Source organism: Urocitellus parryii, chromosome 8, assembly GCF_045843805.1.
Source record: "Urocitellus parryii isolate mUroPar1 chromosome 8, mUroPar1.hap1, whole genome shotgun sequence".
NCBI lineage: Eukaryota > Metazoa > Chordata > Mammalia > Rodentia > Sciuridae > Urocitellus > Urocitellus parryii.
Genome location: NC_135538.1, coordinates 117,347,883 through 117,362,523, shown reverse-complemented (window position 1 = coordinate 117,362,523; position 14,641 = coordinate 117,347,883). Strand labels below are relative to the sequence as shown.

Here is a 14,641-nt window from a genome sequence, read left to right as displayed (position 1 = left end):
TTCTTGATGGATTTTAATGATGTCTTCCATTGTTTTCTGTATTCCATTCTTTCTTAGGATAGTCAATCTTAACTCTTCTTTTTTGAAAATAATGCACTTTTTCCTTTCATCAAATGAAAGCTTTTCCCTTTATCTTTGGTTTCCAGCAAGTTATTCATACTATTTAAAGGCATATTTTTATTAGCCTATGTTATGAATGAAGTTGAGTTTTTTGAACCTGTGTTTTGTCTTTAATTGGTTTTAGAAAGTTCTCTGTTATTATGTTTCCTTTCCTGCATCCTTTATCACTTCTTTCTAGAACAATTTTAGTTATATTAGACCATTCGATAATGTCCCACATATCTCTAATGCTCATTTCCTTCTTTTTTATTTTATTTTATGCTAATATATTATAGTGATTGGTGTCATCCAAAATCAGGGTTAACATCTTAGTTATTTGTTTAATTACATAATATGAGCCAGGTAATATTCAAAGTTAGATGGTAGTGAATGCCCCCTAAAGGAAAAAAAAAAACAAAATTGAGGGAATGAGTAGGTATGGCTAGTCTCATAAATACTATTTGAACTGAGACTTGACTGATAAGAAAAAGTCGACTATTCAAAATCTACAGCAAACCACTCCAGTCAGCAAGAACAGTAAGTGCAACTCCTTAAGCAGGGACCAACTTTGCATGTGAGAGCAACAAATAGGGGGCAGTATAGCTAAGCTAATTGGGAGACTAAAAGAATGCTATGTCATGAGTGAGTAAAACCATAGAAAAAGACATAGTGAAGGAAGTGACTTGGATTACTCTGTTATTTTCTGAAAACTCCTGGCCACAGCTGACTGAAAGGGACATTGTGGTAATGCTGAATTTTCTCCACTGAAACCAGAACTTATGGTTTGAGAGATGAAAAAGGAAGAAGGCCATCATTCATTAAAGAAAACAAGTTGTAGAAATATATCAAAATAGAGCATAAGACACGGGCAAGTCAATTATTTCTTGAAAAGAATTATATTTAATGTTCTATGAGTTTTAAGGAAAAGATTAACTTGAATTTATTGTTTTGTTTTGTTGGAGTAATTGCTGTTACATGTTGGGCCTAAAAGCCATTGATTTACACATGATCTAATCTGGAATAAGACTATCACTCATAATTTCCATGGAAGAAGATTTGATCTGAAAATTACTTATGCTACTAATAGAAGTGAAAACAATTTTAAGAGAGCCCTATTCCCATATGTAGTGGGTTGGAATAAAACAGCTCTCAACCTCTTCCAGTGCATTCGTCTTGACTTCAAAAGGTGCAACGCTGAAGAGGACGCTTCCTGGGTAACCTTTGGCATCATTTAGATTGACTAACCAGAAACATTTTGTGAGAGTTGAACATGATTAGATGTTCTTTCAGCTGACAATGTACCTTAATTTTCTGTTTTGGCATGAGGAGAGCTCTTCATATCTGATAACTCTCTTTAGGGATGTAAAGAGGCAACACACAGCAAGTCCCCTTTACCAAGGCAAATTGATCAGAGCAGCTCACTAAATGGAGGGGCTTCCCCATGTGGCTGTCCCAACCAATGTGTTTCCCTGGTTAGAGAAGAGGGAGTAGCTTCTTCAGTGGCCTTATGCAGTTCCTCCAGTTCCCCTGGTAATTCTCTGAGGTATATTAAGCCTTGTAATAAACTCTTATCTTCCTAAAATCAGCTAAAAAATGTTGCTCTGCCATTGTTCTTTTATCAATATTCCATGTCTATCAGTTGAATAGAAGAAAGAATCCTTGGTGGCAATTCAGCTCCCTCTTCTGCAGTACCTATGACTTTGAACTCCTTTGTTGAACACTATATTTAAGAACGTGGTTTTGGGGTTTTTGTCTGTATCAGTGAATGAAAGACTTCAGCAACATTGAAGAATTAGCCATCTTCAGAGTTCACATAAAATTTAAATTAAATAATGACAAGAATATCGTAGAGAACCTCCTCTTTTTAACATGCTTTCTCTGGTTAATAGAAATTGGAAAACAATCATTTTTCTCTTGCCTTTGGCATAATCAAGAGAAACCTTAGAATAAGAACTTCAAAATAGGCTATTTTGAATGAAACAAAAATGGTAAGAGAGCCCTATTCCCATACAGCAACACCCTCTTGGTAGTTTACTGAATGTGTCTCCCAACATTACAGAAAGTTAGAAAGGGAGACAAAGCTAAAATAGCAGAAAAGGAAGAAAACAAAACTATCTTTTTAACAGTATAAATGTGATACAGGAAATGAAAACAATTCTAAAGATGACTCATGAAATTTATTTTTATAAGAGTTTAGCAAAATTACTGACTTCAAGATCTTATATGATGAAGAATTCTATTTCTGTTGAAAACACAGTATTGAAGATTTTATTTTTTCTTCCTACTACAGATTAAACTCAGAGCACTTAACTGCTGAGCCACATCCCCAGCCCTTTTTATATTTTATTTAGAGACTGTCTCACTAAGTTATTTAGGGCTTGGCTAAATTGCTGAGGATGGCTTTGAACTCGCCATCCTCCTGCCTCAGCCTCCCTACCTGCTGGGATTACAGGAGATTTCAAAAATAAGGTTATTGAAGAATCAGTTTTGGCAGGTGGGGTGGTGAGAAATGCAGCACAACCTGCTCCTGGGGACCCTCTGGGGCCCTCTGCCCCAGGCCGGCAGGTGAGCTGAGGGTTTGGGGACAGGACCCGTTAGTGGCCTGGCGCTCGGTGTTCCTCCTACACAGAGACCCTGCAGAGCAACAGGCCGCAAGTGACCCACTGGAAATGCCACCGCCCCGCGGGAAGATTCCGTGGCCCTTTGGAGAACCCCATGTGTATAATATGAAAGGTCGACCTCAACTCCCCACCTTTAAAACTAGTGCTACGTCTGGACCTTGTAAATGCAAAGAGGTTGCCCACGTGTGATAGAGGTAGACGGTGACTTCTGTAAATGCCTGTTTTAAAACTCAGAAATGTCTTCTGGAAGGGACTTTGAAATGGATTTGTTAGACCAGCTCTAGGAGGGACACTTGTCCACGTTTGTCCAGTGGGTTAGAGGACACAGAGAAGCCTTTGATGGCGAGTTGGAGGAGGTCCTGTGCCAGATGTTTTTGTGTAAAAGACCTTTTTCACAAAATAACAATTGTTTTGTATGCATTTTATCCCTCATTACTGTATATATAATTGAAAATGCTAAGTACTTTTTTTGAAATATCTAGGCTTTCTAGATGTTCTAAAGTGCCTGATATATGTTAAAAGTAGAAATGGTAAAATATAGCACATTTTGTAAATTTTCTTATGAAATTATTTGGGGGGAAATAGCCAAACCTCCTGCTGAGTGGTACAGTTTGTGAGCTGCTCCTCAGGAACACCATGCCAGTGTGGCAAGGGTTGTTCCTGGGTCGGTGGGTTTTGTTTTACTTTGCTCTGTATGTAGTGTATATAAAGGACAAATGAGTCCTAATCTAGTCATTTCTAGATGTTAAAGAGGGTGCCAGTATATGACAAAACAAATTGTGTATATTTTGCTTTAAAATTCCTAGGGAAGATTCTCTTCTGAAAATTTGAACATTATAGCCCACTGGGTCAGTGAAGGGGCAGAATACTCACATTTTGAAGACATTTTCAAATTAGAAATATTGTTACATGTGTGCAGTTTATTCAAGATTATGGTGCACACAGTGAACAAATTGAGTTCTTACTTGAAACTCCTAGTCTGTCTAGATATATAAAAATGCCCACTCTATGTTAAATATAGAGGTAGTAAAATGTCACTTTGTAAATATCTTTTTGCTAAAACTCATATGAAATATTGTCTTTTGGGAATGGAACTGTGAAACCACCTCTGTGAGTGATGTGGAGGAGGGTGGAAACAATTGCAAGGGGTAATATGTTAGTGTGTTCATACTTAGACATGTTCAGACATCAGTTTTCTGCATGTTTTGTGCACTTTGTTTTGCTGTGAATCAGTTATCTATGATGGACAAATGAGTCCCAATTTTGCAACATCTAGTCTCTAGATGTTAAAGAGTGTATGACCAAGTGGTTAGTAAAATTAGCACATTTTGTACATTTTCTGTTGAAATTCATAAGAAAGCTTGTCCTCTATAAATATAAACTTTTGGATATGAATTTGTTCAAAGCATTACATATGCTTCTACTTGTCCACTGGACTGAAAGTAGAGAAAAGAAAGTGAGGATGGAAAGGTTCAAGTACAAAATATTAGAAGATACCTCTGATTATAGCCATTGTTACATGTGCAATTTTATTTACCAGTTTTGGGTGCATCATGGACAGGTTCTTATGTGGAATATCTAGTCCTATTTAGAAGTGCTTGATAAACTTAGAAGTAGTAGGATGAATCTTTTTGTAAAGAGCTTTTAAAAACTGATGGGAAATACTGTGTTTGGAATTGTTAAACCACCTCTGAACTGAACACTGTCTGTACTTGTTCACTGGGCTGAGGGAGGCAGGAGGGAAATTGCAAAAGGTGGTTGGTTAGAGTGTGCTGGACAATGTCAGCTTACCCATTGCCCTGCAATGTGCATTTCATTTAACTTTGCTGTTCTGTATATATTGTGTATATACTGGACAAAGAAGTCCTAATTTTATAATATCTAGCCTTTAGATATTAAAGAGGTTGCCATTATATAACAAAAGTAGAGTTAGTAAACTAACATATTTTATACACTTTATGTTAAAATTCATAGAAAGGCAGTCTTATGAAAAGTCCTTTCAGAAGTGAAATTGAAATATCACATTATATGACACTCAGATATGACACATGTGACATAGAAAAAAAGAAGTGGAAGAAATGAAGGGTTCTAGGCCAGAATGATCCTACTTAGAAGACACTTTCAGATATAACCATTGTTACATGTGTGTAGTTTATTCAACACTACTGTGTACTTAGTAGACAAATTTAAGTTCTTATTTGAAATATCTAGGATTCATAGATGTTTAGAAGTACACAAAGGATGTGAAAAGCAGATGTAGTAAATGAAACTTTTGTAGATTAAAAAAATATATATATTGCATATTCCAAAACAGGAAAATATAAAAACACCAAAGTTAACACTGAAAAATAAAAAATAAAATCCTGCTGTATGGAGATATCCCACCATCACTACCAGTATATGTGTCAAAGTGACAAAATAGCCAAGACAATTTTGCCATCATGAGTGAGGGAAGGAGACACTACAGACATCAAAGGGTATGATAAAAATATATACGAAAAAAAAGTAAAAGGATTCCAGGAATAGGCTAAGCCATGAAACAAAGGTCTTCTTGGGCAACCAGTGAATATTTACTGAGCACTTACTGAATACCATAGGAAACAGCATTTCAAAATATGTGATCTGATTAGTTAAAACATAAATAATGCAGGACTCTGAGAACCTGGACTACTACTGATCTCTTTTTAGAAAAATCCAAGTAGCAGGACATCCTGGGGATCCATACTGTAGATGTTTACCATCAGACTTACATTGACAGATCAAATCTCAAATGTATCAATACCTGCCCTAACTTTGACAACTTTATTTTCCCTGATGACCCCTCCAAAGTAGATAGTAGTGGCAGATATATGTTGGAAATGAGTGTGGGAGTGTTCTATCACATAATTCCAGAAGCTACTGCATTTGTATCCCAGTGGCTTCCCTCCTCCTTATCTGGTAATAAGCAATGGGGAACTGACTTCATCCAGATTATCAAATACCACTTTATGCTGAGCAAAAGTGATTTCTGATTATATTTTTATTGTCATTATGCTATTATGTCCTCATGTTTTGAAGGTAGATGAGTTTATCCTTTCACCATAATTTACAGGGTCAATAAGAACCACCCAAAGCAGAGCTTGGATTTGGAGGTTGATATGATTTGAAATTCCCTTTCTATAGTGACACAACTGAAACTTAAGTTGTATGTAAACTACACAAATTATACTTGAAGCATCATGGGTGTGGGGACTGAGGAGCAAGCCCCGGACCTCATGCATGTTAGGAAAGGGCATTACCACTGAGCTATTCTTTCAGGAACAAACTTTTAATGGGTAGAAAAAGAAACAGAGAAGGGCACTTCCTATATAGAGGGAATGACAATTGATATCACTATGATTATATTATCATTATTACAGTTACCATCTATCCAGCCTTGCTTGGTTTTTCATACTTTTCTTTTTTTGAGGAAAATAAAATCTGTCTTTCTGCACAGAAATTGGTTCAAAACTAAGGCCTGACTTAGAGTCCTATATCCCATAGCTAAAATGATTGGTTGAGAAATTGGAATGTGACTCTATCAGGGATTTCTCCAGATTGTTAAACTGGAGTTGACATGTTTGATCTCTTGCTATTCAGGTGATAGGCTGGAAGTCTGAGATGTTCCTCTACATACCCTATTTCCAGAAGAGAAAATAAGAACTATCAGGAAAAGCAGTACTCAGACAAACACAGAGAGCACAAGCAAGAGAGAAAGAAACACAACAAAGACAGATAAAGAGAGGCAGAGAGATAAACATAAAGAGAGAATGCAGACAAAGAAAAAGATAATGGACTACAGAAGGACAGAAAGAAATGACCATGAGCACCATGAGCACAGGCCAATGAACTGATTGAGGAAAACAAAGAAAAAGAGACAGCAAGACATTCTAATGCAGGTAAGAAATAAAAGACACGTGAGAGAGAAGTTCATGGGGGAATGCAAATGGAAGAAAGTTACAAAAATCATCTAATATATTAACAGAGAGAGGATCCTTCAGATAGACAGAGATACAGAAAAATGCATGATAATAAAGAGACAGCCAGGCACAGTGGTGCACGCCTGTAATCCCAGCTGTATGGCGATATAGGAGGCTGAGGCAGGAGGTTTGTGAATTCAGAGCCAGCCTCAACAACAGTGAGGCACTAAGCAACTCAGTGAAACTCTGTATTTAAATAAAATACAAAATAGGAATGAGGATATGGTTCAGTGGTTGAGTGCCCCTGGGTTCAATCCCTAGTACCAAAACTAGATAGATAGACAGACAGATGAAGAGATACAGAGTAGAAAAAGAAGCACACTGAGAGAAGAGAGTAAAGACAGGAGGAAAAGGTCAGAGAGAAAGGAAGGAGTTAAGAGATAAAGGAGAAAAGAATCTCAACTTAGTCCTTGATCTAGGCATTTTTCAGAAGCCAAATGAATTTATGAACTTTTAAATTATATGCCAAAAAATTAATTTTTTTCCTTAAGACGGTATTAGTAGAGTTTCCATCACATTCAATCAACATATTACTTTCTAATAAAACTCCCACTGGCAATTATATAATCTGGTAGTTCAAATGCAACCCAAAATCATTGTCTTTTGCCTCTGTGTACATAGTCAATAATGCCAGATGACATTTGTGGGGCAGGGTTGGCTAATTTATAGTGTTAGGTGTTGTTAGTTAACATGATGGCACAAAATAATCCCAATGCCTCAACTATGTAAAACGTGTCAGGCTGCAACAGAATTCAAAAAATACTGCTGCACACAACCCCACTTCCAAGCCCCGGATAGTGGACAATTGAATGTTTTCATACCTTTTCACATTCTTACATGGCACCTGAATTAGACCAGGTATGAGGACCAATGACTTCCCCTAGTCTCCTCCCTTTTGGGGCATCACTGAACTAGCCCTCTAGAATCTGGTCCTTTCTGTGTCAGTATCTCCCACCACCACTTTTAATCCATCAGAATCAGAAACACAAGGGACTCACAAATCTATTTAATTTTGAAAAAATATATTGAAAGATAAAGGAGTTTGACATGTAATTCATGGGAAGTCTTCAGACAGAGAACAAGATCAGGAACATGTTGAAAGTTCGTGGCCCAAACAGATGTGGCAGGCAGCACAGGGAGCAGAGTTGGGTGGAAATCAGTCACAGAAACTCAGGAAAGACCAGAACAAGAAGAGGGCCAGGGGCCTGGGGTTTTAGCTCAGTGGTAGAACACTTGACTAGCATGTGTGAGGCACCGGGTTCAATTCTCAGCACCACATATAAATAAATGAATAAAATAAAGACCCATCACAACTAAAAATTGTGTGTGTGTGTGTGTGTGTGTGTGTATGAGTGTGCAAAAGAAGAGGGCCTGGCATCTGCTGCTCAGGCACTGTGGGACTCAGGTCTTGATGGGGGCAGGGCTGGCAGAGGTGGATTCCTCACAGGCCTGAGAGAAGTGAGGCTAGGAACTTGCACAATGGTGAGAACAGCAGTAGACCATGGAACAGTGGTAACAGGAAGAAAAATGTTGGAATCAGTGCATGATCCCTGAAGGAAAGAGAAAAAATAAGTCATAAGTTAAATCCCTAAAGAAAGTCAGCCCCCTGCCCAATACCCCTGGGGCCTATCTGCAACTCAGAACACTAAGGGTGATTTTGTACAACGACCCACTCCTCACCATCTCTCCTGGCATCTGATTAAAGAGAATACTGTGCTAAAGTGAACACAAAGCTTCCACAGAGGCATGTGGAAGAAGGCCCCAGTCCCATCAGCAGTCTAAGTGTTTTGGTGAAGCACAGGTCACATAGTTAACTGGACAGGTAACAACTATAACCTCCTGTCGTCTCACCTAACAGCCAGCTCAGCACAAGAAAGACTCATGGCCTCCCTAATTTCTGCAATCTACTGCTATCCCTAGTTTGGCTCCCCCTTTTCACTGAGATAAGAAAAGTTACAACAGAAACACTTAGTCCTAGAGCCAGTCTTGCCCATTTTCTCTAAAGGTGACTTACCTTTCTTATTCCAAAAGTGGACACTAAGGCCCAAGCCAAGAAAAATCAGTCCCAGCACAAGACTCCCAATTCCATTCAGCATCTTGTTCTGGGCAGATTCTGACAGTGCCCCTGGGAAGTAGAAGCCTCTGCATCAGTGACTGTCCCCACATCCCACAGAGTCCTCATCAGAAACCTTAGAGTCCAACCCAAGATATAAGAGATGGAGGTACCTCACTACCAAACAGAGGAGGGTGAAGGGCATGCAGAGACCTCAGGAGAACAGTGGATGGATGAGGATTTAGGGGAAAAAGGGAGAGTGGATCCTCAAGGTAGGTCCATCTGAAAATCCAGAGACCATCCCCAAACACCAGCCTTAATGCCAAAGCCCAGAATTTCACCACTGCAGAAGATATACTGCCAAGCTGAACCTCAGCCTGGGGATCAGGTTACACAAAGCAATAATATCTTGGAGCGAAAAGAGGTCAGTACTCAGCATCTGCCTTTTAACTTCAGATCACAAGCCTCCATGACTCTAGGCTCAGAAATGACCCTAGGGGTTGTACAGAGGAGAAGGTATGAATGTGTCCAACAGCAGAGGAAAGAAGGAAACCAAGCCCACAAGACCCAATGTCCTCCCTGCCTTTGCTTCTTTCTGCTGAACCTCTGGTATCAATGAAGTGGCCCTTACACCATTCTACAGTGATGGGGCTCTGGAGGCTGGGGTGCTCCACGTGGCTAGTGTAGACATCTCCATGCTGGGGTATTACTTCCAACATCACAAGAATCTGGTAGGTCCAATCCCCATTCTGAATAAGTGGTGTGGACACAGCTCCAGAAGTCTCTTCCTCTTTATTCCGGAACCATCTGACTTTAACTTGTTGAGGATAATATTTGTCACTGAGCAGATCAGCAAATTGTGGTGGCTTTTTCCTGGCTGGAGAGATGGTGACTATAGGCTCCCCTAGGATGAATGACAGCAAAAAATAAAGTCAGAGAATAAGGCAGGTCTCAACATGGGCTTAAGTCCCTCCTTTAATATGAAAGTGGAGAAAACAGTAGATATTAGTGTTCACAAATACCAAAGGTTTCACCCATTTGTGGAAGATTTAAAAAAAAAAAAAGTTGATCACATAGAAATAGAGGGTAGAATAGAGGTCACCACAGCCCAGGAAAGGAATAGTGAGAGGGTGAATAATGGAAATCAAACATACTTGGAGGGGAGCACTTTTAATGTTACACAGCTCAACAAAGGATAGTCTACAATAATTAATTACACACTTTGTAATAACTAGAGAAGAAGAGTTTGGGTTGCCAGTACACACAAATGATAATATTTCAGGAAGTGGAAATGCTGATCTCCCCAGTTTGATCATACCACATTGTGTTGAATTACAACAGTGTACCTCATAAATAAGTACCAATATTATATGTTGATTTTTAAGTGAAAAAAATAAATTGAATGTCCCTTTTATAAATATATAGGTCAGCAATGCATATACCATTATGGTCCCTTAAGATTATTCTTACTAATGATGTCCTAGTTGTCTTGCTGTAAGTACAGTCTGTGATTTTCACAGAATACAATTAACTAACAATGCTCTCCTCCTCTGTATTTCCCCACTGTGTTGTGCTACTTCACCAGTGCTATCAACCAACCATGGACTAAATTGTGAATCAAAATAAACCTCTCCTCTATTTAAGTTAATTATCTCAAGCACTTTATTACAGTAACTCAAAGCTGACAAATACACTCTTCCAATGCTGCCTACCAAGTATTTCAACAGTTTTTCCTTCAATTCAAATGCCCTCCCCATTTTACCAAAATCCTAGGAATCCCAAAAGTTGCCTTTCCCACAGGCCTTCCACACTAGTTCAGAGGTGAGCGCACTTTGATCAATCCTAAACTCACCTCTCTGCTGAACAGTGAAGAAAGACATCTATTAATAGTGGTGTCTGCACAAGGTGTCTACATGGGCCTGATACTCAGCCAGGAGGTTCTTCTGGGCATTCCAGCTCTTGGCACTTGACATCCTCTGCTCTGTTACAGCCACAAACACCCCCACATCACTGTCAAAGCACAGGATCTCCTTCTTATTGTAAATTTGTCTGGCCATGAGCCTCACTCCCTGAGTCCCATTGGTGAAGTAGCAGGTGCCCTTAAACTGGTACATGAAATCCTCTGCAGGAGAACCAGGCCATGTTAGATTTAGCTCAGGCTGCATCCCAACCAACCCTGGTGTTTGGTTTAGGGAGACACAAGGAGTAAAGGAACATGACAACAAAGACCAGTGACTAAATAAAATCTGCTCTAAACCCTCAGAATTTTATTCCCAGGATGAATGAAGTGATTTCTCTACCTCAAATCCTGCATTGATCATTTATTGGAGAAAATTAAAAATGTCAAACAAGGAAGATCATGGAATAATGTTTGGAATGCAGAAACAAAATTGCCAGCATTTTCATATGCTGGATCAGTAAATAACCAAATCCTAAATAATCCACTAAAAGAATTTAAAGTAAGGGAGAGTTCAGCAAATGGCTGGATACAAGATCCATTTTTAAATATTCTACATATAGATGAGCAACAAATGTGAAATCAAATGTGAATTACATCATTTATAATGGCATGAAAAATTATGAAGAAATATTATAAAAAATATACAAGAATTCTAAAAGGGAAACCATGAAATTTATGAGATACATCAAAAGGGTCCTAAGTAAACACAAAGATACACCTGTACATGAATTGGAAGATTGAATATTATAAAGAGGACATTATCTCAAATGGTCTTATGTATTCTGTGGGTATAATTTAAAATTCCTACCAATTTGTGATTACTCAAAATTTACAGGCTGATTCTAAAATGCAATAAAGGTTCATAAGGCAAAGATGGTAATTAAACACCATATTTTGGGCACAGACATAGATAAATAAATGGCAATAATGTATTCCAAAATAAGTTTCATGCATCCATTTAGACTAAATATATTACAAGGGTGGCACACAAGGTGGTCAGTGAGGAATGAATACTTTTGTTAATAAATTATTTTCTAACAAATGGGAATACATCAGAAAGAGCAGAAGAAATTGGGCACACTTCTTGCACCATATGTAACATAGACCTAAGTATGAATGAAATGCTACAAATCTGTTAGGAGATAAAACTAGAGAACATTTTCATGATGTTGGAGTTGTGACAGATTTCTTAGATCACTAAAAGCACTAGACATAAATAAAAAAGATTGATAAATTCAATTCAATAAAAGTAACAGCTTCTGCTCATCAAGAAATATCATTAAAAGACAAGGCCAAAAGTACAAATATTTTCAAAGCACATACTGATGATGGGCTTGATTTGAAATGTATTTTTTATCTTTTTGAAATAAATGAGAAAAAGATAAATATGGAAAAGAATAGAAGTTCCCATAACACTACACACTCACCAGACAGGGAAACATTAAATAGTCTAAGATACCAAAAGCTGTCAAGAATTGGATTTTCTTTTGAACAGCTCATGAGACAACTATGTGAATAACAGTTGGACTTTGTCTTGTCAAGTTGAAGATAGGCAGACATTGCAATTGAAGTATTTCAGTCTAGAGAAATGCAGACCCAAAGGTTCCAGGATTCCAGGATACATTTTCTTTTAAGTAAGACCAGCCCAAACCTCCATCCACATAAGAACAGGTTAAGTACATTGCTCTGCCCTCATAAAATGGAATGTACTACCCAACAACAAAAATGGATGAATATTTCATCACAGATTTGTGGCAGGTCTTCTCAGACATAATATTGAGAAAGGAAGCAAGACAGAGCACAGCATTTATAGAACATTTAGAGGAGGAAATATTAATCTATATTGTTTAAGGATACATTCATATATATGCTAACTGTAACAATGAGCAAAATATTAGGATTAAAAGAATCACAATATAACTTACTCCTGGAATGGGAAAATGGGTACTGTTGGAAAGGAGCACACAAAAATCATTTGGAGAATTGGTAATATTTACATATGTACAACTTGATTAGAGGTTATTTGGATACTTCTTTGTAATTTTTGTTATGTGTGTGTGTTAAGATGTCTGTTGTGTTATTTTCCTAATAATTAGTTAAAAATACACTATAAGGGGCTGGGGATGTGGCTCAAGCGGTAGCGCGCTCGCCTGGCATGTGTGCGGCCCGGGTTCGATCCTCAGCACCACATACCAACAAAGATGTTGTGTCCGCCGAGAACTAAAAAATAAATATTAAAAAATTCTCTCTCTCTCTCTCTCTCTCTCTCTCTCTCTCTCTCTCTCTCTCTCTCCTCTCTCACTCTCTCTTTAAAAAAAAAATACACTATAATAATACATACCCTGGAGTCATCAATTTGTATCTGTGTGTGTGTTTTAGAAAGACCAGGTGAGACAGTTGATGTAATACTATCACTACAGGTTTGGGATTTAATGGGTGCAAAATAAATATCAATTTTGGAGTTTTTTTTTCACCATTGTCATAGCCCCCATTCACCATCAATACTGAATCAAGTCCTAATTAACCCAGAATTAGTAACTGTCTGTCCTTATCCCATTCTTCCTCCCAAGTCCCACAGTGTCATCTCCATGACTCCAAAGCTTACCTCCAAGGCATGGGTGATTAATTGTGCTCTTTGTTGCAGTAATTCACTTGCAGGTCAGCATGGGAAAAGAAAGAAAAAGAAGCAGAGCAAGCAAAGCAGAAGCAGAAAAAAAAAAGTCCTTTATTGTGTACAAGCAATCTTTTTATAGTATTGTGAACAAAGAAGGCAGCCTTCCAACATCAATAAATCAGGTCTTTCAGCTAATTAAACATAGCATACAGAAGTTTTACTTTCTAATCAGAAGTGACCTGCTTCTCATGGCTAATCTATTCTCCGCTCTGAGTATGTTGAGCTCTGCTCTTTATTAAGAACAGATAATAAAATTTTTCTCAGCGCCCTCCTAGCCCACTTGGCAGAACATCCCGTTTGCAGGCAAGTCCTCCCAAGGACAGCAGACACCTCGTTTTCAAGCATGTCAGCTGTTACCTTATGTAAACCTTGAAGGAGCCTCTCATTTGCAAGCAGGCCCTCCCAAGGACAGCAGACACCTCCTTTGGAAGCATGTCCGCTGTTACTTATCTATACCTTGACAGAATATCCCGTTTGCAGGCAGACTCCATCAAGAACAGTAATAGTAACACAGTTACATCTGATTCTCTACACTCTTCAGGTATTGGAGCTCCAGAGACTATAGCTCTGGTCTGAATTTGTCTGATCCCAAGCCCCTAAATAGATGAATACTATTGGGCCCAGAAAATCCCCATAGTGGCCAGTTCTTTAAACTTACCTGATGCTTCTCAAGTACCACATTTGCATTTTGTACTGTGTCTGGTATAGAAAGGTACTTTGTCTTTTTCTTCCAATTCTGAGATCCCAAAGTCCTTTAGAGATATTAGGCTCCCTTCCACTGCAGAGGTTGAAAAAAGGAATCTAGCAAAACTCTAAGAAGGAGATATCAGGACTCTTGTAAGAGTCCTTCCAAATTCTACCTGTGGTTTGTTGAAAATACAACAGACCCAAGCTTAGGCTTCAGAGTCCCCAAGAAATTATTTCCAAATCTGGGCTCTGAATAGCAGCTGTCCTGCACTTACCTGGGAAATCTCTTCTGTTAGCCATGGGAGTCCTCAGCACCGTGAGAACCACCATCACATTTCCAGCTTCTCTCCAAGGGTTCCTGGGGATTATCACAGTCATCTTTTCAAAATTGGAACAGAAGCAATTTAACAAAAGCACTTGGCATTCAGCACAACTGCTACCAATTGACCTGAAATTTCACTTCACGGAGATGCAAAGTAGGAAATTTCCTATGAATTTTAGGATTGGACAGTTCCTAAGGAAGAAACCAATCAACCCTATGACTTAAGT

At 38.4% G+C, this 14,641-nt stretch overlaps 1 pseudogene; it reads right to left on the bottom strand.

Annotated features, from left to right (window-relative positions):
• Positions 1 to 2,720: 2,720 nt before the first annotated feature.
• On the bottom strand, positions 2,721 to 14,470 carry LOC144256445 (HLA class II histocompatibility antigen, DQ beta 1 chain-like; annotated as a pseudogene).
• Positions 14,471 to 14,641: the final 171 nt, after the last annotated feature.